Genomic DNA, 13,737 nt, shown 5'->3' with positions numbered 1-13,737 from the left:
AATTAGGCTCCATTAAGGTATAGATTTCGGCCCTATCAATTTTCTTTCAGCAAGAATTGGCTTCTCTCCCAGAAGTCCAGACTTTTGTAAAGGGAGTGCTGCACATCCAGCCTCCTTTTGTGCCCCCAGTGGCACCATGGGACCTTAACGTGGTGTTACAGTTCCTAAAATCTCACTGGTTTGAGCCTCTTCAAACAGTGGAATTAAAATTTCTCACTTGGAAGTTGGTAATGTTGTTGGCCTTGGCATCTGCAAGGCGGGTGTCTGAATTGGCGGCTTTGTCTCACAAAAGCCCCTATCTGATTTTCCATGTGGATAGACCAGAGTTGATGACTCGTCCTCAATTTTTGCCTAAGGTGGTTTCATCGTTTCATATGAACCAACCTATTGTGGTGCCGGTGGCTACGAGTGATTTGGAGAATTCCAAGTCCCTGGATGTAGTCAGGGCCTTAAAAATTTACGTAGCCAGGGCTGCTCGGGTTAGGAAAACAGAAGCACTGTTTGTCCTGTTTGCAGCCAACAAGTTTGGCGCTCCTGCTTCTAAGCAGACTATTGCTCGCTGGATATGTAACACGATTCAGCAGGCTCATTCTACGGCTGGATTGCCGTTACCAAATTCGGTAAAGGCCCATTCCACTAGGAAGGTGAGCTCTTCTTGGGCGGCTGCCCGAGGCATCTCGGCATTACAGCTTTGCCGAGCGGCGACTTGGTCGGGTTCAAACACTTTTGCAAAATTCTACAAGTTTGATACCCTGGCTGATGAGGACCTCATGTTTGCTCAGTCGGTGCTGCAGAGTCATCTGCACTCTCCCGTCCGGTCTGGAGCTTTGGTATAATCCCCACGGTCCTTACGGAGTCCCCAGCATCCTCTAGGACGTAAGAGAAAATAAGATTTTAAACCTACCGGTAAATCTTTTTCTCCTAGTCCGTAGAGGATGCTGGGCGCCCGTCCCTGTGCGGACATATTTCTGCAAGACTTGTATATAGTTATTGCTTACATAAAGGTTATGTTACAGTGTTGATCAGTCTCGGACTGATGCTGTTTTGTTTCATACTGTTAACTGGTTGCGTATATTCCAGGTTATACGGTGTGGATGGTGTGGGCTGGTATGAATCTTGCCCTTAGATTAACAAAAATCCTTTCCTCGTACTGTCCGTCTCCTCTGGGCACAGTTTCTCTAACTGAGGTCTGGAGGAGGGGCATAGAGGGAGGAGCCAGTGCACACCCATCTAAAGTTCTTTATAGTGCTCATGTCTACTGCGGAGACCGTCTATACCCCATGGTCCTTACGGAGTCCCCAGCATCCTCTACGGACCAGGAGAAAAAGATTTACCGGTAGGTTTAAAATCTTATTTTTGATTATGTCAGCTACAAAGGGCAACGGAGCTGGGGCTGATCCCACATTGCGTGGTGTGGATGCTGCAGACACATTTGAGGATAACATAGCAGCTGAGGGTTCAGGTTCTGGGGGTTCCTTATTTCCCCCCAGTGGGACTGTAGCAACGGGGATGCAAAATGGCCCACCTTGGGCTACCTTTTCCACGCTATTGAATACGCTGGTAACTAGACTAACGCCCCCTATGGAACCTCCTGTGCTTATGGTCCCCGCGGTTAACCCGCCATGGTCAGATCAACTGTCCAATCAGTTACAGCAATTGAACCAATCACTGACTGCTCAAAAGTCTAACCCTTGCCCGCCTTAGACCAAGGGGTCCTCTAAGCGGGCAATTACTTACTCACAATCCACCAACGCCCCAGACACCGCGTCTACTGAGGATGGCATTTATACGGACCCCACAGATTCTGATCCTGATGCTTCTGATGGGGAAGTTGTTTCGTAGGTGGATGTTCCTGACTTGTTAGAGGCTATCAGGCTCATTCTTCAGGTTGATGATGAACCGGAGCCTGACACTGCCCCTAAGAAACCGGACAGGTTTAAACGTCAGAAGGTGGTTAAACAAGTTTTACCTCACTCTGAACATTTAGTTGACGTACGTCAGGAGTCCTGGGAAAATCCAGGAAAGAAGTTCACGCCTCACAAGAAGTTGCGGGCTCGCTACTCCCTCGCTGCAGAGTTTAGTAAAAATTGGGAAACACCCCCGCCAGTGGATTCACAAGTGGCGCGGCTGGTAGTATCCTCAGGTCTGCCTGTAACTACTGTCACGTCCTTGAGAGAGCCGACGGACAAGCGCGTGGAGGGTTGTTTGCAATCTACACCCTAAACGGTGCAGTGTATAGGCCCACTATTGCAGCGACATGGGCTGTGGAAGCGTAGGCTCAGGAGCTGGAGGCGGAGTTGCCTTCCAAGGCTTCCAATCATGCTAGACAATGCCTGTTGTATATTGTTACAGCGTCTCATTACATTAAAGAGGCGGCTTCTGATGCCGGTATTCTGGCGGCCAAGGCTTCTACTACGTCCATTTTGGCTCGCCGAATTCTCTGGTTACGGTCCTGGTCTGTGAACATGGACTCTTAAGAAAACCCTGGAGGTACTCCCCTTCAAAGGAGACATTCTTTTCGGAGAAGACCTCAACAAGATAGTGGCTGACTTAGCGTCTGCTAAAACAGCATGTATTCCTAGTACTGCTCCTTCGGTGCTGAAGGCTAAGAGTACTTCCTTTCGCTCCTTTCGTCCTTCAGGGAAAGCAAAAGGTCAGGCGTACCCAAAACAGTTTCGCACTTCCAAACCCAGTAAGCCCAAACCTAAACGGGCCTGGCCTGCCCGTCAGCCTGCTTCCAAAACTGACAAGCCTGCTGCATGACGGGGTGGGCCTCCCTCTGGGGGATCCCAGAGTGGGGGGCCGACTTCTAGGGTTTACCCAGGAATGGTTGAAGACCACTTCCGATGCCTGGGTACGGGAAGTCATCACTCGAGGTTATGCCGTATCCTTCAAGAATCGTCCTCCTCATCGATTTTGCCTGACAGACGTTCCTTCGGATCAGGTGAAGACAAAGACTCTTCATTCAGTGGTACAGTCCCTCCTGGACACAGGAGTGGTAGTACAGGTGCCTCTGGCTCAGAGAGGCATGGGTTACTATACACAGCTGTTCCTAGTCCCGAAACCAAATGGGTCTTCCCGGCCTGTTCTCAACCTCAGGTACTTGAACAAATTTGTGAAGGTCTCCAAGTTTCGTATGGAAACTCTTCGCTCTATATTGTTCTGGCCTTGGAGCCTGGGGATTATATGGTCTCACTGGACATATAGGATGCTTACCTGCATATTCCGATTGCCGTGTCGCATCAGCAGTACCTGAGGTTTGCGCTTGGCAACCTCCATTACCAATTTTGGGCGTTACCTTTTGGTTTGACCATGGCTCCGGGAGTCTTCACCAAGGTCATGACTGTTATGACGGCTGTACTCCGCCGTCAATGGGTCAGGATACTACCGTACTTGTTGATCCTGGCAAATTCCCCAGAGATTCTCCTACGCCATCTGGATCTGACTATCCAGTTTCTGCAAGCCCACGGGTGGCTCATCAACTGGAAGAAATCCGCCCTGGTCCCTGCTCAGAGCATGGTGCACTTGGGGGCATTGTTGGACACTCACTACCAGCGGTTGTTCTTGTCTCAGGAGAAAGTCCTGAAGCTTCAGGACAGGATTTGTTGCTTCCTATCTCGTCCGCAAGTGTCGATACATTCAGCAATGCAAGTGTTAGGTCTCATGGTGTCGGCTTTCGACATGGTGGAGTACGCTCAATTCCTATCCCGTCCTCTCCAGAGGCTGATTCTTGGCAAGTGGGACGGCCTGCTTCACCGGATCAGGTCTCAAATGATCTCATTGTCTCCGGAGGTCTGTCTGTCACTGAGCTCGTGGCTTCAGGACCAACGATTGAGCAGGGGTCGTCCCTTCTGGATCTCCAACTGGGTCCTTCTGATGACGGACGCCAGTTTGAGGGATTGGGGCGCGGTGTTGGAGCAACAATCCCTTCAGGGTCGGTGGACCAAGGATGAGTCTCTCCTCCTGATAAACATTCTGGAACTGCGGGCGGTGTTCAATTCTCTGAAACCGGCTTCTGCTCGGATTTACCATAGGGTCTGGAATTCTTACTTTGCTTGGTGCGCATCTAGCAATCATGACGCTTACAAGTTTAGTACGGCCAAACTTTTGGCCTTTCAATAACAGGGCCTGGACTTAAGCCTTCGTCTGGCCTCCATCGAGGTTAATATTTCTGCCTTGTCTGTTTGGTTCCCGAGAAAAATTGCGACTTTACCTGATGTTCATACGTTCACTCAGGGGTGGTGCGGATTCAACCTCCTTATGTCCCGCCTGTGGCTCCTTGTGACTTGTCGGTGGTTCTAGAGGCGTTACAAGAGTCTCCGTTTGAGCCTTTGAATCTGCAGATCTTAAGTGGCTTTCTCTTAAGGTATTGTTTCTGCTGGCTATTGCCTCTGCTAGACGGGTGTCGGATTTGGGTGCATTTTCTTGTAGGTCACCATATCTGATTTTTCACCGTGATCGGGCAGTTCTTAGAACACGTCCCGGGTATTTACCTAAGGTGGTGTCTTCTTTCCACCTTAATCAGGAGATTGTGGTTTCCGGCCTTTGCCTCTCCTGAATTGTCTTCCAAAGAGCGGTTTTTGGATGTGGTACGGGCTCTCCGTATCTACGTGAAGAGAACTGCCTCCATTTGGAAGTCGGATTCTCTCTTTGTTCTGTTTGGTTTTCACAAACGTGACTGGCATGCTCACAAGCAGACCATAGCCAGATGGATTAGAATGGTGATTGCACATGCTTATGTACAGGCTGGCCTTCCAGCTCCTGCTTCCATAAAGGCCCATTCTACTCGGTCGGTTGGACCTTCTTGGGCGGCCCGCCGTGGTGCGACCCTTGAACAATTGTGCAAGGCGGCTATGTGGTCCTCAGTGAACACGTTCATAAGGTTTTATGACTTCGATACTTCCACCTCCCAGGATGCTTCCTTTGGATGCCGGGTTCTTGTGCCCGCTACAGTGCGTCCCCTCCCATAAGGAACATCTTTAGGACATCCCCAATGTCATTCCCTGTGGAGCCCAGTGTACCCCGCAGCAGAAAACGAGATTTTGGTAAGAACTTACTCTCTTCTACGAGTCACACTGGGCTCCACAGGGCGTCCACCCTGACGCACTTAGCTTCTTTGGGTTGATAAGGCATTAGCCGCTGACACTTTCTCCTGTCGTGAGAATGTGGTGTATGTGGCTACTAACAGTTGTTGTCTCTTTTGCCTGCTACTGCATTGGACTGGTTAACAAAAACTGAGCTCCTGTGCACGGAGGCGGGGTTATAGAGGAGGTGGCGCTAGGCCTTCTGGGAAGAAGGTCAAAGCTTTGAGCCTGTTGGTGCCCTGGATCAAGATCCTACTCTACACCCCAATGTCATTCCCTGTGTAGCCCAGTGTACCTCGCAGAGAGAGATTTAGCAACGGTAAGTTCTTACCATAAATCTCATTTTTTTTTATTGCCTTTTATCATGTATAGTTTTAAGGCTGTTTTGTTCAATTCATTGTAACCTTTGTACTACAGATCAATGTAAAATATAAACTTGCTTATTTAGAAGTCCTGATTCCCAGCTTAGCACAGCTTGTAGACTAAGGAGTGTATTCAATACCTGTCTGATCCTTTCCAACAGAAAGGATCTGACAGGTCAGTATTCAATGCCAGGCCAAACCCAACAGGTTTTGCCCGTTCCCGACAATGGCAACCCGACTTTCTTTAAAGTCGGATTGACATTGTAGGAAACGGGGCTAAAACCTGTCATGTTTGGCATCGATTCCGTCAGCCAATTGGGATTCCGACAAGTCTGGAATTCCCGAGTTAGCGGAAAAATCAGCCGGCATTGAATAGGTCGGAAACCCTTCCGACCTAAACCTGTCGGAAATTGATGTCTTTCCGACGGCAGCTTTCGACAATAATTGAATACACCCCTAAACCATTATACCTGTGACACTGCTAGTACCCAGTGTGGCTATTTGGCATAGGTGCCTACTCCTCCGGAGTCTCCAGGCAACTCTGAAATTTTAGTGAGTTCCTGGGGAGTAGACCTCTCTAGTGAGGTGAGTGGGGCCTTGATGACTCAATTTGCAGAGACTCGGGTTACCTTGACATCCCCAGTTACCCACTGGACCTCGATCTTCACCCAGAGGGCGTTGAAAAAGTAGGCAAGTATGCATTTTGCCTCTGGTCTGATGTCCTAATTTTCATGGGGAATTTATAGGCTGCATCTGTTTCAGTAATAATATTTCTACCTCTTTGGTGTTGGTGTTTATTTACCCCAGGGTTTATTAGTGTATACCTTATGGGGGAATCACTGCAATTATATGTTAATACTGTTTTTAGGGTGGTTGTTGTTTTTTGGTCTTTTTTACACATTGGCTTATATACAGTAAAAGTCACCCCTAACATAAAAATTCGTTTTTCAGGTTCAATACACCATGGCAGCCAATAAAATTAATTGGTTCCCTTCTAGGTAGCTAGAAACAGGTCGTTTTAAAAGCCCCTTTGAAAGCAATATATGAAGGGCTCCACCTCTTCACCATTATGTTTTCCTGCCTCCAGGGTCTCGCCTTGTCCTTTAGTCCCAGTGGGGTCGATTTCAATTCACCGACAGTTGAATAGCGCCGGGCATTAGCTCCCGGCGCTATCCGATACAGCACCAAGTGACACTCCGTTGTCGGGAATTCTTCTCTCACCCCCGGGGGATGAGAGAGGAAATCCAACAAAAGTGCTGCCGCGAGGCTGATTCTGTCGGGAATCAGCATTGCGGCGGAGAGTTAAATCGGAGAATGCCCGTTCTCCTGACAAATCGACCTGTTAAGTCCGGGAGAACGGGCATTCACCAACTTAACTTGAGCTGAATTGAATAGCGCCGGGAGCCAATTCCCGGCGCTATTCAACTGTCGGTGAATTGAATCGATCCCAGTGATGCACTATTTTCATGCTCAACTCAGTCAGGACGGTCTAATCCAGGCACACTAGTCTGCTACCCTTGGGACCAGTTTGGGTAGTGGAAATTCAAATGTTCCCTGCCTGAACGTGAACTGGGCTTTTGTTCATGCATGCGCACCGGCTTCATTCTAAATGCAGGCCTGGCTAAGGGGCAGTCCCAACTGCATCCCAGTGTTCCTGTCTTGTATCACCAAATGTATTCTGCACACACTGTGGAGACAGTGTCCTGATTATAGCCTGAGCTTGATTTATTGCATGGGTGGATCACAGTGCTAGTAAGGACTCTGGAGAAATTGATCTTGATAATAAAACATTAGTGGAGGACTACTGCTGGCGCTCCTAAGTATATATGAAAAGCAGCCTGTGACATCCCTAGCTGTATCCTAATGCAACAGCAAACATTGGGGGTGATTCAGACCTGATCGCTGCTGTGCGTTTTCGCACAGCGGGCGATCAGCGATTTAGCTGCGTAAGCACTGCATTGCGCACGCGCGTCGGCAAACAACAGGCATCACGGAACAGCGGCAGGCTGGTGTGAAAATTCTAATCGCACAGCAATTCGCATGATGATTGACAGGAAGAGGCCGCTTGTGGGTGGTAACTGACCGTTTTCTGGGAGTGTCAGGGAAAACGCAGGCGTTCCCAAATGTTTTCAGGGAGGGTGTGTGACTTCAGCTCTGCACCCTTTCAACCTGTTCTCATAGCACTGGAGGAGTAAGTCCTGGACTGCGCACACTGGTAAAAATAAACATTCACTGGTGAGTGTGTTGTGAACAAATCTGCAGCTAACTGAGGGTTTTTTTAGCAGCTCGGCGTACACGTGATCGCACACTTGCACGGTGAATATATACTCCCATTGGGCGGTGACTGTCTGATCGTAGGACAACAATTTTTAGCAGCCCAGAGATCAGATCTGAATCCCCCCCATTGTTTGCACAGGAAGTTTTTTTTTCTGGGGTATAAATTCCCTTAAGCAATGAGCTTACTCAGGTATTTCTTTAAAACAGCAGTGGGTAATTGCGCTTTGCATTTGTTGATCCTTGGATATACCCCAGGAAAACCTTCCAGGGAAAGAATTTAGGTCCTCATAAGGACTATGGCCCTCATTCCGAGTTGTTCACTCACAAACTGCTTTTAGCAGCTTTGCACACGCTAAGCCGCCGCCTACTGGGAGTGAATCTTAGCTTATCAAAATTGCGAACGAAAGATTAGCAGAATTGCGAATAGACACTTCTTAGCAGTTTCTGAGTAGCTCCACACTTACTCGGCAACTGCGATCAGTTCAGTGCTTGTCGTTCCTGGTTTGACGTCACAAACACTCCCAGCGTTCGCCCAGACACTCCTCCGTTTCTCCAGCCACTCCCGCGTTTTTCCCAGAAACGGTAGCGTTTTTTCACACACACCCATAAAACGGCCAGTTTCCGCCCAGAAACACCCACTTCCTGTCAATCACATTACGATCACCAGAACGAAGAAAAAACCTCGTAATGCCGTGAGTAAAATACCTAACTGCATAGCAAATTTACTTGGCGCAGTCGCACTGCGGACATTGCGCATGCGCATTAGCGACTAATCGCTCCGTTGCGAAAAAAAAATAACGAGCGAACAACTCGGAATGACCCCCTATATTCTATTGTGTTACACAATTGTATTTATTTCCTTTTCATGTATATGAGCACCAAGACAAAAGCACTTCTCATGTGAACCCCATCACAAAAGGGAAGTTGACTTTTCATTCAAATGTCTAGTTATGTTGTGTTTAATGTACTCGCGCCAAGTGCCTATCCATACAATGTTTTCTATTGATCTAAATAATGTTTGTGTTTTGCTAATCACATATATAAAAATCCCTGAGGATGAATGAAACCATAACGTCAATGTCAAAACAAAAGTCCCTTGTTGAGGAGATCAGCCGTAAGAACAGTGTTGGCGGTACATCGGGTGATTAAAGGTTTATTCCTAAAGGAATGGTTACAGGTGGAGATACGTCAATCTAATGATAACCGATAATAACATATGTAACAATTTAATGGCAAAGATATACAGAAATGGCGCCTGGTTCCTAAAGTTGTTACAGTATAGTAAAGGGCAAGGCTACATGTCAACAAATTAAATATTTAAAAAACAAAACAAAAAAACACCGCTCATTTTACCTTTTTTTTTTTTTTTTAATTTTTTAAAAACTTTTTAATCTTTGGAGTGTACGACAAACATTATTTTTATTAGTTTATAATACAATAGAAATCATCACAAAGGAACTAATTTTTCAATGCTTTTCATGTACTTTCCCTGGAACAAAGAAAGGTTTATGGTGTTAGGTGGACCAATCCCTATGGAGCATGTGCTGAAGAAGAGGTCATTGTTCTCCACCAATACATTTGCTCGCTTCTATTATGTTTGGTTGCACGATAAAAAGCACAAATGAGCAGTTATTGCAAATATTACATTTGTTGGTGTGTAGCCTTGTCCATTACTATATTGGACAGTATGTAGGTGTGAAGAGACCTTGATTGACAAGAGCACCTATTCTCCATAAAAGTAAGAATCACGACTACACTAGACTTTCTTTGGACCTTCTTGCTACCATAAACTTGATACAGCCAGAGCCAGTATGTCTACTAGACCTGTAATTCCTCTTATAGCTCCCATGGATAACAAGATGGAGAATTGTGTTTAAAGACATTATAGTACTTCAGGATCCACATTGAAGTCTGGTATACATAACCTCTGTAACCAGAGCCCTCAGAGGAGGGAGGAACACTATGGGGGTAATTCCAAGTTGATCGCAGCAGGAATTTTTTTAGCAGTTGGGCAAAACCATGTACACTGCAGGGGGGGGCATATATAACATGTGCAGAGAGAGTTAGATTTGGGTGGGGTGCATTCAAACTGAAATCTAAATTGCAGTGTAAAAATAAAGCAGCCAGTATTTACCCTGCACAGAAACAAAATAACCCACCCAAATCTAACTCTCTCTGCAAATGTTATATCTGTCACACCTGCAGTGCACATAGTTTTGCCCAATTGCTAACAAACTTGCTGCGATCAACTCAGAATTACCCCCTATATGCAGATGTACAGACAAAGTAAATCTTATATACCTACTAAGAAATAGAATTGAAATCCTGTGTAAAGATTCCTTGAACACCATTACTTCAGGAAAGATCTATGGAATCAACAATAATGGCTAGAATAACCCTTTGATTGGATGCTCCAGTGTAAATATAGCTTGGCAAAATATTTCTTCTTCCAGAAAACTTTGTTGAGGCTTCAAGATAAAAAAAAACCTTAAAAACCAAATCTGAGAACCCTGTGATGGCTATCGTCCGAATGTGTACAACCTCGGTGCCATTAGATCTGAGGAGTAAAGATCTCAACTGTTACTTATCATAAAAACCTCAGGAATCTTTTGTACTATCCTGACTCTGAGGAAGGAATCTGTTCAAAATGTCAACATGTAAAGTGTCATCATTTACATTACATTATGTTGACTACATTTTCGAGTTGGGCTTAAATATTTAAAAAAATGGTATGTCAGCTTGTAAAATGTCAACATAATGAGCATTCAGAATGTCTACATATACCACACCCCTGAGGAGATGGAACAGATTTGTCTATACCAATCGGTTTCACATAGAATCAATGAACTTTGTCCTCATGGCCATATGCAACAGAGATTTTCTGTAATTCATAGATCTTCAGGACTGTTATTTCTGTTGGAATGATAGTTCAACAATTTCTCAGATTCACAAAGGTTCTTGTTGCATTAGTGGTAGAATTTCTGGAAAGTAAGGAGCAAGTTGTGGCCATATCAGGACAACACTGCTGTTAGAAAAGTCAAAACAAGCAGTAAAACCCAGTTATTATGGGTCATAACTTTTTATCTGCAGAAGCAAGGCTGTATTATAATCCATTTGAGTTGGCTCATTCCTTCACAACAAACATACAGTATATTCTAGCAGAATTCACAAATACCATACAAAACTTGATAACTTTGTCAGAAAAAAAGATGCCACAATATAAAGTGCTTGGCACATCAAATATGGAGAACAGTAAGAGAATTTCTGCAACTAATTTTCTTCCACCATAAGGGTGGTTCCCTGGGTATAATTCAACATGTCTTCAACTGACTCTCTGGGATTACAAACAGACATCTCTAAATTGCAGTATCAAAAAATCAAAGAATACCAAGAGATACAATTGGGTAAGTTCACATCACATCCTTAAAATGACAATACACAGGACATGATCAAGGGAAGAAAAGAACCGTAACACCTAAACTAGAGTTGAAAGCAGGTAAATGGTTCAAATGAACTGTTATTGGGAAGACATCTCTCAGTATTCTCTGAAAATAGAAGAACATTGGTAGCCAGAGGCACCAGAAATAAAGATATAATGGTGTAAGCAACATTGATATCTTTGTCAAAAACAAATCTAAAGTCATTCCATGTTATGTGTAAAGAGCAGGTAGTGGCAGTTTATCTGCACCACAGGCAAGTAATTTCAGAGGATTGATTTCCGGAGGTTTTCCAGCTACTGATAGAGATTAAACCTTCTTCTAGAGGTTATTGTGGTTGGACATCTATCCCTACTTTCCTCCTTTTTCCTTTCATCTCTTGTATGCTGAAAAACATCAAGAAAGAGAAAATTGAAGTGACGACAAGTCTTCAATTTTGGTAACTGTGTTATTGATTCCCAGTAGCCTTGGAGATGCTTCAAGAAGAACCATACGCTCTACCACTTCATTCAGGAGCCTCTACCATTTTCTTTAGGTACAGAGCAGCTATATTTCATGGGTGTGGTTCATCAAATCGACAGTGTCTAGGTCGACAATGTTTAGGTCGACCACTATAGGTCGACAGTCACTAGGTCGACATGGATGGAAGGTCGACAGGGTTTCTAGGTCGAAATGTGCTAGGTCGACAGGTCTAAAGGTCGACATGAGGAATTTATTTATTTTTGTGTCGTTTTCTTCGTAGAGTGACCGGGATCCCAAATTAGTGCACTGCGTCCCCTCGCATGGCGCGCTTCGCTCGCCATGCTTCGGGCATGGTGCCTTCGCTCCGCTACCGCTTCGCTCGGCACACTTTACCGTTCCAATCGTAGTCCACGTGGATCGTTAAGTATGAAAAAATTCAAAAAAAGAAAAAAAAATGTGAAAAACTCATGTCGACCTTTAGACCTGTCGACCTAGCACATGTCTACCTAGAAACCCTGTCGACCTTCCATCCATGTCGACCTAGTGACTGTCGACCTATAGTGGTCGACCTAAACATTGTCGACCTAGACACTGTCGATCTTCAGACCGGATCCCATATTTCATGGCATGGCAACTGGACAGGAACTGCTAAGAGAAAAGTAAGTATTGGAGTCCGTATTTAACAGTCGAGCAGTCAACAAAAAATAAATCTTCAACAGTGTCTTACAGAGTTAGGACGACATGGTATGAATCAAAATGCAGCAATAGTTCCACCTCCACCTAGATTTTGTACATGATGGACCCAGTATGTGGTTTGCTTTAGCCACAAGTTTTATAAGCATCAGCATTGAGTTTTTGTTTTCTTGGGGAGCAAGTTGGCTTCAGACAAATTAATAATTCATTTCTACCAAACGGTGAAAAGAATTTGCCCTTGCATCAGTTCAATGGTGTCACAGTGAGACCTCAGTTTAGCATCTATGGCAGTAATAGATGCATGGTTTGAACCAAAGCTGGAAGCTCGTCTGATATGAATGACTGATTCTGAAAGGAATTTTCCTAGCATCAGTTACCTTTGCCAGAGACGCTGGAGAATTATAGGCACTGTATGGTTCAAAGAACTCTTTTATTAAATATCTTTGAAGATGGTGTACAGAGATCTAATCTACTTTCTTGCTTTCATATTTCTACTTTCATATTAACTAAGAAACGTGCTCCCATCTTGTTACCCATTGCCCATAGCTGAAAATGAGAATAAACTGTATGAGGAAAAAAAAGTCTAAAGCCTAGCTGACAGAGCTTTGTAAAGCAGCAGGCTGGGCATCTGTATAATAATCGAGAGTGGCCTGTCCCATCACCTTCATGAGCAGTGGCTCCCACCGCAGTGATGGGTTGGGACAGATCACCAGAAGAGGACAGGTGGACTGGTAAGATTAGAGGTGAAGGCTGGACAGGGGTATGGAGCGTAGTTTGAGGTGAACTGGCATATACTGGGTTTATGTTACTAGTCTTCTCTAGATATTATCCATTGGATATATTCTCCTGTACTGACTCGGTTTGGGGGACATAACTGATTATTACGGCATATATGGCTTGGTATTCCTGTAACCCAAATGATGGCATTTATTGGGATACTTCCCAATGTGATGGCTACCATGGAATGCTGCAGGAGAAACTGTGAATTATAATTCTTGGCAGCCCAGCTTGGGAAATCAGTAGAAGGCACAGAAAAAAAGGTGGAACACCATTGTGGGAGGAAACTGGAGTACCTGGAAGAAACCACCTTGGTGGGAATCAAACCCACAACCTCAGTGCTGTGAGGCAGTAATGCAAACCATTACACCATCCATACTGTTAGGGTAGGGTTTTTAACGCTAGAAAATGCCATGCCAACTCAACATTATGAATGTCGACATAACATTTCACACCCCAAAGGGGGCATTTTTTTACTACCTGGCTGCCATGGAGTATTTACATCAAAAGGAATTAGCAGGGAGTATAATTTGCTCAGAATATATGGAGTTGCACTCTAAGCATTGACAGGGCCTGATATGGTGCTTAGTGGGTCACCTAAGTTAAAATGTTAAATGGATATCAACTTATAATCGTTAAATTGAC

General features: G+C 45.0%; 1 protein-coding gene across 1 annotated transcript in view; it reads left to right on the top strand.

The window, feature by feature from the left end:
• Nucleotides 1-13,737, top strand: part of LOC134910469 (serine palmitoyltransferase 3-like) — a 273,308-nt gene that overhangs the window by 71,624 nt on the left and 187,947 nt on the right. The window lies entirely within an intron of this gene.

Source organism: Pseudophryne corroboree, chromosome 4, assembly GCF_028390025.1.
Source record: "Pseudophryne corroboree isolate aPseCor3 chromosome 4, aPseCor3.hap2, whole genome shotgun sequence".
NCBI classification, from domain to species: domain Eukaryota; kingdom Metazoa; phylum Chordata; class Amphibia; order Anura; family Myobatrachidae; genus Pseudophryne; species Pseudophryne corroboree.
Note: the sequence above shows the minus strand (reverse complement) of the source record. Positions and strands in the feature narration are given on the sequence as shown.